This window comes from Poromitra crassiceps (genome assembly GCF_964638095.1).
Source record: "Poromitra crassiceps genome assembly, chromosome: 7".
Classification (NCBI taxonomy): Eukaryota; Metazoa; Chordata; class Actinopteri; order Beryciformes; family Melamphaidae; genus Poromitra; species Poromitra crassiceps.
In genome coordinates, this window is record NC_139628.1 from 27,468,817 (window position 1) to 27,481,673 (window position 12,857).

Here is a 12,857-nt window from a genome sequence, read left to right on the forward strand (position 1 = left end):
TTTTGTGCAATAAATTTGAGTGGTTTAAAAAAAAATCTGAAATTTGGGTCGCGACTTCATGACAAGGAAAATAGTGGGTCCTGAGGCTACACCAGTTGAGAACCACTGCTCTAGAGCAGGGGTTCGGGTTCCCAACCTTTTTTGTGCCAAGGACCGGTAGATACATCGAAAAAAAAGTCGCGGCCCGGTTGTCAATTTTAATGGTTTTAGTTACATATATATTTACTCACCAGGTGGCGACAAGGGGTAAATAACAGCCTTTTGTGTTGTACTGTATAGCCTATACAGTATTTATGTTTTTGTTTGAACTACAAACATAAATAAACCTCAACTTGAAACTATGTTTCAACTACCATACACAGCCTATAATATTATAGTCTATGTTTATGAAGAAAAAAAATCTACAGACAGTTTACTTTAAAATTCTGTTAAAGAAGAAACTACATTCTTTGAACCCAATGTGCATATTACCATGGGGAAATGTCAGGATTCCTCTTTAAACGTTGACAGAGAGTGGTAGGCTATAGCAAAACTCTTTAAAGTGTAACTTACCCCCAAAACATTTTTTTCAGCTTTTAACCAATATGACTTTGGGGGTGGTGTGTGAAGAATTCTGGTCAAATTTGAGACCAAACTGTTGCCATTGTACCATTTGTATCATTTTCAGCCGCATAACTGGCATAAGTGACCTCTATGGGTTGAACACTGCTTTTTTTTTGCCCTCAAATGAATGGGAGATTTGATACCTCGTGATGTCACGATGAACCAAAGACTATGGGATTTCAAGATAGTTACTCCCCTACTCCCCCTGTACCCTTTCCCGGCTCCTCACAACTCCAAGCCTATTCCCATGATGTCACAAGCATTTTTCTACCAATATGGTGCTACAATACACACAGCTCATTGGCTGTTTGTGTCACTTGACCTGTTAATCACCTGTTAATTGATTACAATCACCTGTTATTTTCCTACCAACTCCTATGTAACACAATACTATCAATAAACGCCACTATAATCATAAAAGGAAGGAAATGGCATTGTGTTGCTGTAAATCATTCCCAACCTTTTTCATACTAAGGAGCCCTAATTTAGTTCACATTGTGGCAATGGACCCCCATATGATGAGATTTGGTCTCTCAGATGCAAATCTGATTTATTTTTTATTTTTTATGTAGCCTACCTTTTTCCTACTAAGGAGCCCTAATTTAGTTCATATTGTGGCAATGGTCTCTCAGATGCAAATCTGATTTTTTTATTTTATTTTATGTAGCCTAGATATGATTTTGTCCAGAATTCCATATATATTAGTTTAGAGAATGCCGGAATCCTCCCAAGGACCACTGGTGGTTTTCTGTGCCCCTTTTCGCTGGGGACACACCGGTACACGGAGCTGCTGCTGCACTGACGCTCTGCCCGCCTGTCTGTGACCAGCTGCTTGCCCAGTCGTATGCAGCGGTTCACGCAAACAGATGCGGGATTCCCACAATCCTGTATCCAATTTCAGATACTGATTGTGCAGAAAAATCGCACACCAGCGATTTTTGTTTGTGTTTGTTTGTTGTTGTTTTGTGAGGGCTACAAAGGGAGGAGGCTGTTTCGTCTCTATGAGCAGCCGCCAGCCGGGCCTGAGGAGGAGGGAGGAGGGAGGGGGGAGGGGGGAGGGGGAGAATGTTCTAGTACCCCGCTGCAGCTCTGCTCTGTGCTCTGCGCTCTGCGCTCGAGAGGAAAAGCAGAGGTGCACTAACTTTTGACAATAATCAAGAAAAAGGGAGAAACGAAAATTAAAAAGGCAGTCCATGGCGCTGTATATGGCAAGTTGGACAAGGGAATAATGTGGAGAAATCTCGCATAGTGATTACATGAGCATGAGAGCGGGACGTTTGTCCTGACTATTGTGCTGTGCTGCGGTCTCGCGTCACTAGACTCTTTTAAGGATACTTAGAGAGCTACATACACACAAATGGGAGCCAATAAAGTGAATTTCTAGTTCGCCACTGAATGACAAAATTGATATAACTTTCAACCATTTTGAGCAACGCTGTTTCCATAAGCTCTCATAACTTTGTCTTGTGATGTTTTGGGGAAACTGCGGGGAAACTGTCATGGCGTCAATTTCCGGAAAAAAATCCTGAGCTGAGCACAGCCAAAGAGTATAGTATAGACAAGAGGAGACATCATTTCTTGGTTTTTCCCATAGGTTTTTTCAAATCAAGCAGCATGCTGTTTTGTTACATATCTGGGTGGTAAGTCCCCCTTTAAGCACACAGAGTGGTATAGCAAAACTCTTTAAGCGACAGAGAGTGTGAAAATATAGAATTGGTCTAGAACCCTGGGAAATTCAGTGAGGTCAAAATGACCGCCTTTGGTCTTAGGTAAAAATGGTAATACATATTTTCATTGCCTTTTGTGTAATTCATATAAAAACTTTTAAATGACAATACAAACACTTTTAGGAAAAGTCAGGTAACAGCAGCATTGTATTTTTTTAATCCAACAAAATGACCGCTGTGGTCTTTCTAGTGAAGCATTGACAGAGAGTGGTATAGCAAAAGTCTTTAAGCATTAACAGAGAGTGTGTAAGGAAGTTTGTTGAGTTTCGCTGGATCTTAGGTAAGAGCTCGCGATGAGTGATCGGTCAGAACCACAGAGATGTCTTTCAGGCTTTATTGGAATATCAGGCAGAAGTATCAGGCAGATAGCAACATACAGGGAGAGATAGCATAGTAGAACAGCGCTTTTATACCCTACACATTCGAGGTATGACATCATTGATGACCTCACAAGTCTGACATCACACAATCACAATCAAGACCGTCTGACATCACCGATGACCTCACAGGGGGAACTCTGACATCATTGCCAATGATGTCACGGCAGTGACGTCATCGTTGGGTCGTGGGCGCCCATCCGGTTCGTGGGCGCTTCCAGGCCTGGTCTCAGGGCCTTTCCTCCAGCCTTCCAGCCTTTTCTACACTAAGCAATTGGACTCTAATGTGTTTCTTCAAGTTTTCGATTAGAGTGAAACCTTTACCACAGACTGAGCAATAGCTCAGCTAATAAATAGCTTCTCCAATGTGGACTCTCATGTGTGTCTTCAGGTCTGTAAATCGGCTGAAACTTTTTTCACAGACAGAGCAACTAAATTGTTTTTCCCCTGTGTGGACTACCATGTGTTTCTTCAAATCTCCTTTTTGACTGCACCCGTTCCCTTTGTGGGCTACCATGGCTAGGGGCTCTTCCTCTCTGTTTTCCTCAGTTTGACTTTGATGAATCTGTGAGGACTGAGGTTTATCTTCATCATCTTCACTCTTCACATGGACAGGAGTGAATAGGAAGTCGGTGATATCAGCGGGACTCAAACTTCCCGCCGACTCTGTCCCAGATTCCGTCTCAGATTCATTTGAAGGTTTGGTTTGTTGATCGCCCACAAGAGGCCCTGAGGATGCTAGGGACTGTTTATCTTCTGATTCCATTGTAGATCCGTTTAGGGTGGAGTCGTGGGGTTCTGCTTTGATAGTGGGCATTCGCCCGGGGCTGTTGGTTAAAGCACTGGATGCATTGAAGGCCTCTGCAGACAGTGGATTGGGCTGTTGCTTGTTATGGTTGAACATTGTGTATCGCTGCGCCATTACAGCTTCGATCCTTCGGATCTCTCTACTAAGACTCTCTGTAGCTTGCTGTGCCTCAGTCAGGAGGTCATCTGCCCTCCTCTTATGTTCGAACTCAGCCCTTGTGTGGGCTACCTGAGCATGGAGGTGCTCTTCCTGCTGACGGAGGGTGGGCTCCCCCTCCCCTGGTATGGGCGTCTGGAAGTGCTGGGGGGCAAGCCCCTGACTCGCGGGTCCAGACGTCTCAAACTGCTGGGGGAAGGGCTGCTCCTCTGGTCCAGGCACTGCAGACTGCTGGCAGACGGACTGCTCCTCTGGTACCCTGGGCACCACGGACAGGGAGGCTTGCTCCTCACCTGACTCTCGTGACATCTCGGAGCGTCGTAAGTCCTCGGATCCGGCTCGAAGGACCAGTTTGTACGGAAGTTTGTTGAGTTTCGCTGGATCCTAGGTAAGAGCTTGCGATGAGTGATCGGTCAGAACCACAGAGATGTCTTTCAGGCTTTATTGGAATATCAGGCAGAAGTATCAGGCAGATAGCAACATACAGCAAGGGGTATCAGAGATAGATAGCAGAGAGATAGAGCTAGATAGATAGCAGGGAACATCGCTTTTATACCTCAACACATTCGCGGTATGACATCATTGATGACCTCACAAGGTCACGTGCGGTATGACATCATTGATGACCTCACAAGGTCACGTCTGACATCACACAGGCTAGAGACAGCCTAGACCGTCTGACATCACCGATGACCTCACAGAACTATGACATCATCGCCGATGATGTCATGGCAGTGACATCATCGTTGGGTCGCGGGCTCCTTTGGTTCGTGGGCGTTACCCCACAAGCAGGCCTGATGGTGGGGCCTTTTGGATCCTTTTCTACAGAGTGGTTTAGCAAAACTCTTTAAGCGACAGAGAGTGGTATAGCAAAACTCTTTACAGAGAGTGGTATAGCAAAACTGTTTAAGCGTGACAGAGAGTGGTACAGCAAAACTGTTTAAGCGTGACAGAGTGGTATAGCAAAACTCTTTAAGCATTGACAGAGTGGTATAGCAAAACTCTTTAAGCATTGACAGAGTGGTATAGCAAAACTCTTTAAGCACGACAGAGAGTGGTATAGCAAAACTCTTTAAGCATTGACAGAGTGGTACAGCAAAACTCTTTAAGCATTGACAGAGTGGTACAGCAAAACTCTTTAAGCATTGACAGAGTGGTACAGCAAAACTCTTTAAGCATTGACAGAGAGTGGTACAGCAAAACTCTTTAAGCATTGACAGAGAGTGGTACAGCAAAACTCTTTAAGCATTGACAGAGAGTGGTACAGCAAAACTCTTTAAGCATTGACAGAGAGTGGTACAGCAAAACTCTTTAAGCATTGACAGAGAGTGGTACAGCAAAACTCTTTAAGCATTGACAGAGAGTGGTACAGCAAAACTCTTTAAGCATTGACAGAGAGTGGTACAGCAAAACTCTTTAAGCATTGACAGAGTGGTACAGCAAAACTCTTTAAGCATTGACAGAGAGTGGTACAGCAAAACTCTTTAAGCATTGACAGAGTGGTACAGCAAAACTCTTTAAGCATTGACAGAGAGTGGTACAGCAAAACTCTTTAAGCATTGACAGAGAGTGGTACAGCAAAACTCTTTAACATTGACAGAGAGTGGTATAGCAAAACTCTTTAAGTATTGACAGAGTGGTATAGCAAAACTCTTTAAGCATTGACAGAGTGGTACAGCAAAACCTGAACTGACACTTGATGGCAGAAAGGCAAGGCACCTTCCAGCGCAGCATTCCTCCAGTCAAGTGTTCCCTGTCTGTGGAGACGGGACTCTGTTTTACAGCTCCATGCATCTCCATAGCAGATGGCTGTGAGGAATGCAGCAGCAGCTCCTGTGGTCCAACAGACTGGGGAGAAAGAAGCCAGCAACCTGCAGAACATCCTGTGCAGAACGCCTCTTTTTTTGTTTTTGTTCAAATAATATATATGTATAACAGGAATTTAACCATCCATGACATTTTATTGTAGGCAAGCGGTATAGCCATGAGCTCAGGAGTTCCATTTGAAAGCAGCATAGCACATTGGAGACACATTGGCACGGTAGTGAACATTCAATTCACGGGCAGCAGCTCTGGTGGACGTTCCTGCAGTCACCATGGCAACTGCACGCTCCCTCAAAACGTGTGACATCATTATGTTGTGTGATCAAACTGCACATTTTATTGTGAGCAGCCCGAGGCACACCTGTGCAATAATCCTGCTGTTTAACCAGCATCTGGATCTGACACACCTGTCAGGTGGATGGATTCTCTTGGTTAAGGAGAAGTGCTCACTAACAGATTTGTGAGCAAGATTTGAGAGAAATACGCTTTTTGTGTGGCACAGAAAAAGTCTTAGATCTTCTATTTCAACTCGCGGAAAAAATGGGAGCAAAATAAAAGTGTTGCATCTATATTTTTGTTCAGTGTACATTAAACTGAAGATGTTGACTCTTTTTGTAATGTTGGCAATATGCTTATTTGAGTATATTATTAACATAGTGGGCCGGGAATTGTGTGTGGGCTGCTTTGGTTTCGATGCTGCTTGGTGCTCAGTGGTGCATCAGGCACTGGAGCAGCGTGAGCTCTGATTGGCCTACTTTTGTGGGGACAGACAGACAGACAGACAGACAGACATGTAGACAGACAGACAGACATGCAGACAGACAGACAGACAGACAGACAGACAGACATGCAGACAGACAGACAGACAGACAGACAGACAGACAGACAGACATGCAGACAGACAGACAGACATGCAGACATACAGACAGACATGCAGACAGACAGACAGACATGCAGATAGACATGCAGGCAGGCAGACAGACAGACAGACAGACAGACAGACAGACAGACAGACAGACAGGCAGACAGACAGACAGACATGCAGACAGACAGACAGACAGACAGACAGACAGACAGACAGACAGACAGACAGACAGACAGAGCGGTATTCCATGAAAATAAACACAAACTTGGACAAAAAAACACATTATTACAACTCAATTTGTTTTGTTTCTTTACACTCCCATATTACTGAGTACAGTGCTCTTCTAATCTAGACACTAGAGGGCAGCATGATACAGACACATCAACCAGCCTGTAATGTAAAAACCCTGGTGTGTGCGTGCGTGCGTGCGTGTGTGTGGACCTCCTGCGTCTCGAGTCCAGACGGAGTGATACAAAGCAGATTAGGATTTTATTGGCTATCACCTCACTCAGAGTGCTGATGAAGTTCTGGTGTTATTGCACAATACGGCGCGCTGCAGAGCAAACAACACATTTCTCAGGGCCAAACGTCATCATGGTTTTGGGGCTTGGCAGGCAGGCAGGCAGGCAGGAGGCTGTTGGGTTCAGTTGATGATCTGCTTCGTCATTCCTCTCTTGCTGCTTGAAGTCGCCCTCTGCTTTGGGCCGTTTGCTCTGTTGCTTTTTGCCTTGTTTGCTGTGTTTGTTTTCCAACTTTTCCTCCCAGCGACAAAACCAGCATGTAAGATTCATATGGAAGACTAGATTAGGAGAGTGTGGAGGCACCCAATGATGATGTCTTTTCTTTTGGGATCTACATGAAAACTACTGTTATTGCTCAATTACCTACTTATTGGTGTATCCTCCCATTTGACATCTCACTCGATCTCTTGTTTAATCTGAGACTCTGCATAGTGATCTCGAGTTTGATGAATTATGTTGTTCATGTCTGTGTGACGTGTGTTTATTTGACTAGAGGTGAAGCCAAAGGCAATTTTGCGACCAGTTTGGACATTAATGTTGCATCCAATTTAATTCCATTCTATTGTGCTGAATTCTCTCTCCCTCCCTCCCTCCCTCCCTCCCTCCCTCCCTCCCTCCCTCTCTCTGTCTCTCTCTCTCCCTCCCCCTCTCTCTCTCTGTCTCTCCCTCTCTCTCCCTCCCCCTCTCCATGTCCCTCTCTCCCTCCCTCTCTCTCTCTGTCTCCATGTCTCTCTCTCTCCCTCTCTCTCTCCCTCTCTCCCCCCCCTCTCTCCCTCCCCCTCTCTCTCCATGGCCTGGATCTACCAAACCTAGGTGGAAGCCAAGAGAAAGAGGTCCACATGTGAAGTGGTGACCTCCCAGACCTGTGTCCCCCTCAGCACACCATCCATCTGCCTCACATCAGCCTTCAAGAACGTCGTCACAAAATGATTGATAGCACATAAGGGCCCCTATCGTTGCATCGGCGCAGTTTCTAGGCCGAGCGGCAGGCGCAGATCAAAGCAGTGGGCGTGGACAGGCGCACTTGATATCGTCGTGCTGGCGCTAGATGCAGCCCAAAGCATTACAACCACGCCTTTTAGGCGTAAAATTATGCACCGTCATGCTCATTGGATAAGTGCAATAAACGAATGGCACGCTTGCCTTTTTAGCTCCAATTCCACTGATCCCGCAAAACCAGACGAAACCCAAGCCTCTGATCCCCCCCCCCCCCCAGTGTTGGGCAGTAGCTTGCTACAAGTAGTGAAGCTACATAGCTTAACTACATTTCTCAGTAGCTTGGTGGTAGCTTCACTACTCTTGAACCAAGTAGCTTTTTCAGTAGCTAAGCTATTTATAGACCCAAGTAGCTTGTAGCTTCCCGCAAAAGCTACAAGCTACTCGCCAGAGAAAATCCATGAGCAAAGCACGCAGTGGAGATTTCTGCTGTGGTTTGGATTAAACAGGAGGAGACATTGCATATGTCAAGTGTGCCTGTGTAGCCAATAAAGCACTTCCAGTTCCATTATGACAAACAACAAGTGTTGTTGTCTCATCCTTGCTTTTTAGCATCCTTGCCTCTCTTGCAGCAAGACCCGGCACTACTCTGCCTCTGATTGGGTTGGGTTTAGGCAATGAAGACTGGGTAGGGCAAAATATGTCATGTGCTGGCGAAGTCACATCAGCAACAAACTTTGAAAGATGGCAGAGCCAGAAGGAGCCACTGGCAGTGATGAAGAAGAAGTTCAGGTTTTATTGTCTGTTTTTGAATATTGTGCCAGTGAGAGTTTCAGTGTGTTTTATAATATAATAAACAATCAAAATTAGATTTTTTTTAGCCTGCCTATTTGTTTGGTGGAAAGTTGTTCTTTGACATGAAGTTGATTCAATGTGAGAAAAAAAGTAGCTTTGATGTAGCAAGCTGCTTTTGCCATTTTGCTCGTAGCTTAGCTTGCTACATTTCTCTGGGGATAGCTTCAATGTAGTTTAGCTATATTTAATCGAGAGTAACTAATAGCTTAGCTTACTACATTTTCCAAGTAGCTTGCCCATCACTGCCCCCCCCCCCCCCCCCCCACCTCCCTTCATCCCGTCTGTCTCCATATATCGGCTATTATTCCATATTATGATGCTTCTCAAACCAATCTAACTGCAGTTTAAATAGCCTACTGCAAGCATGTAAATACGCTACACTATAGCAAGATCAAAGTGAAAATAATGTTCTATGCATCAGCTAGAAAAATATAGCCTATTAGATTGGTGAAAGTTTGTCCAGAAAGATATCATTTTCTCTCGCCTGCTGCAGGAAGGATGATGCACATAAATATACCCTACATTATGTCAAGTCATTGCATAAATGTGTTTTTATTGTAAAACTAAATGTGAAATAGGGCCAAGTTATTGGAGGGACATCACAGTATAGCAGATGCCATTAGAAGCGCGTTCCGAAGCGCGTTCCGCTGTTACTTCTCTAAATCACGTTAACTCGACAAGGGGTATATATAGGCCCAGGAGGACATATATGTTTCACATAGGGTGGTGTTTTCATTTCGATGTTTTATTTGGTCCAATATTGAAATGTTGACAATGGCAGGCTGTGTTACCATTACACATTAATTTAGAACTACCTTTTATATCTATTTTGGCTCATTTGGTGGCTATTTAGTAGCGAAATGAAGAAACACAATGCATGCTGGGAACTCAGAGAGAGAGAGAGAGAAGGGTGACAGAGAAGAAGCAGTGAAGGCACAGAATAGCGCCTGCTTTTCAAAAGCGCAAAGCGCTAAATGTAGGCCAGGTCCCAAGATATCACTAGGCTGGTATTTAGCGCCGACACGCCCACTTTGGGACTGCGCCACGCCCATTCGGCCTAAAGCGCATTTGGCAGCCTAAAGCCTATTGCTATCTTGCCGAAACAGGCGCAAGGCACGTTTTTTTGCGGTTAAGGCCCGTAATAGCGCCGATGGCCTGTGGGAGAATAGAGCCCAAGAAGCCTAGCCTAGCTTAGTCCCATGGATGATTCACACTGTAGAAATATTACATGAAAATCTTCAGGTAGTGATTTTTTTTGTTCTCCAATAGAGATGTAAAGCCTAATAGTATTTTGGAATGCTCTTATTCTTCTTTTTTTTTTTTTACAGTGACAGCCTAGAAAAAGACACATTGGTTGCATAAGCTGCCACATACCTATTCATGTTATCCTTGCACATGCCACTTTGTAGGAGGAGCCTAGTAACAACTTTACCATCATTTTAAAAATGCTCACACAATTGAACATTATACATGGACATTATCCCATGGACACTATACCCCCTCCCCCTCATTATATATCACTTTAAAGGACATTTATGCACTTTGCACTTTATAATTGGATTTTTTTCTTCTTTGCTTCATCTTGTGCTTGATGTGATCACTGCGCTGCATACTGCACAAAGTCAAATTCATCATTTGTAATATGATTGATTACTCACTATGGCTATTAAAATCAATCCTGCACTTAACAGTTATCTGCTATTAACTTGCATGCAAGACTTTTATAAAAAGAAGGCAATGAAGTCTGTTCTCTCTGTTGACAATCTGAGTGTCTGCAGAAAGTGACAGTGATGGTGTGAGAGAAAAAAACAAGTACTTCAGCTTCTACTCTGGACTACCGAGTGTAGTTGTTTTCCTTTAGATTTATAATTTGATTCCGTCATTACCAGGGATCTAGGGATGCCAATGGACTTGATTTACCGCTATTACATGCTTACACCATAGACCCCGCCGACTTTCACCAATGATGACAAAACTTCTGATTTTGACTAGGACATCCTCCTTGATATATCTGCCAAGTTTCGCGATCATTGGTCAAACAAGTGCGGCGTTACAGCCTTTTTTGTGTTTGGCCTCGCCCATTTATGGCGTTTATGGCGCCCCCTTTTTGTCGAATTGCACCGAATTTGACAGACATGGTCTGTGATGATCTCCGAACATCTCCAGCAAGTTTCGTGAAGATTCGTTAATCGGTCATGAAGTTATGACAATTTACCTGAGAGGCCACGCCCTCTCACAACTTTAACATTTAATATCTTCGAAACGAAAGTAGATTTCAAAAGTTTCAAAAAGACAATTTGTAGAGCTTGGTCCATAGAGGCTTCCTGGCGATTTTGGTGGAAATCGGTCAAAAATGCTTGAAAATCGGACAAACGGTGTGGAAGTTATGGCCTTTAACGTAAAACCTTTAATTATAGCGCCACCTTCAGGCCGCTTCAAAAAACATTTCTTGAGCAGAAACTAGCCACCAATATCTGTCATTGTGCCAAATTTTAGGTCTCTACCATTTACCAACTCATGCGAATTTGCATCGAGGCAGATGAACAAGAATAAATATAGCCGCAAGCGGCAATAGCAGGGGTTCAGGCCTTGTCCAAATTGAACACCTAATAGTCCTGGAGGCCAATTTGTAGAGCACGTTCAGGTGAACATGTGGAAAAAAGTAGCTTGAAAATTGAAGAAACAGCCTGGGAGTTACAAACGGGTGTGAAGTTACGGCCTATTTTGTTACGCCACGCCCACTTTTTAAGTCTGCGGCGCCCCCTTTTGGTCAAATTGTGAAATAGCATGTCAGAAATGCCATTTCAGATGAGGCTGAGAAGTTTGCAACCGATTATTACATATCGGCAGGCCCGTAGCTACCATTGAGGACACCGAGGTCATGACCTCGGTATTTTCCACACCAATTTTTTTTTTTTTTTTTTTTTTTTAAATAGCCCCGGTCCCCAGATCTATTAATCTGTCATTGATGTTTTAATACGACAGTTGATCGGAAATGCAACAATTTGCTTCCTCTCTGTGTGCTATAGAAGGAAGAAAGATAACTCACAACATTCAGATTTTGCATTGAGGCTAGTTTGGGGTTAGACTTTGGGGACAGTTCTATTGAAGTGAATGGGTAAGTAACTCCCCTGTAAGTGATGTTTGTGTACATGGGCCATTGTATTTAATTGAGCAGTATTCTGCCATGTGACCTGTATGCAGAATATAAATTATATCATATGGGGAGACATTTATTTTTTGGATCATTTTAAAGCAACAGCACAGTAAAGAGGATATTAATCAAACATGATGTCTGTAGTTCTTTATTGATCTAGCCTCTTCATTTTGCTCTCAAAGTGCACCAGATTGAAGCATTTTACTTTAAAATTGACAAAATTTTCTATCCGGGGGGGAACTGCCCCCCCTGGGCCCCCCACGCCGCGCAAAAATGAACTCGGTATTTCTCGAACCCTGGCTACGGGCCTGCATATCGGCTATTACATACTTACACCACTTTCACCAATGATGACAAAACTTCTGATTTTGACTAGATCCTTAATATATCTGCCACGTTTTGCGATCATTGTACAAACAGGTGCGGAGTTACGGCCTTCTTTGTGTTAGGCCACGCCCATTTCTGGGGTTTATGGTGCCCCCTTTTGGTCGGATTGCACAGAATTTGACACACATGGTCTGTGATGATCCTCGAACATCCACAGCAAGTTTTGTGAAGATTCCTTAATGCATGAAGTTATGACAATTTAGCTGAGAGACAACGCCCTCTCACAACTTTAAGAGTAATTGGTCCCTATCGTTGCATCGGCGCTGTTTCTAGGCCGAACGCCTGGCGCAGCTCAAATCAGTGGGCGTGGACAAGCGCACTTGATATCGTCGTGCTGGCGCTAGACGCAGCCTCAACCATTACAACCACGCCTTTTAAGCGTAAAATTATGCACCGTCATGCTCATTGGATAACTGCAATAAACGAATTGCACGCTTGCCTTTTTAGCTCCAATTCCAGTGATCCCGCAAAACCAGACGAAAGCCAAACGCTCTGCCCCCCCCCCCCCCCTCCCTTCATCCAGTCTGTCTGTCTGCATTATAGGCTATTATTCCATATTATTATGCTTCTCAAACCAATCTAACTGCAGTTTCAATACTGCAAGCATGTAAATACGCTACACTATAGCAAGATCAAAGTGA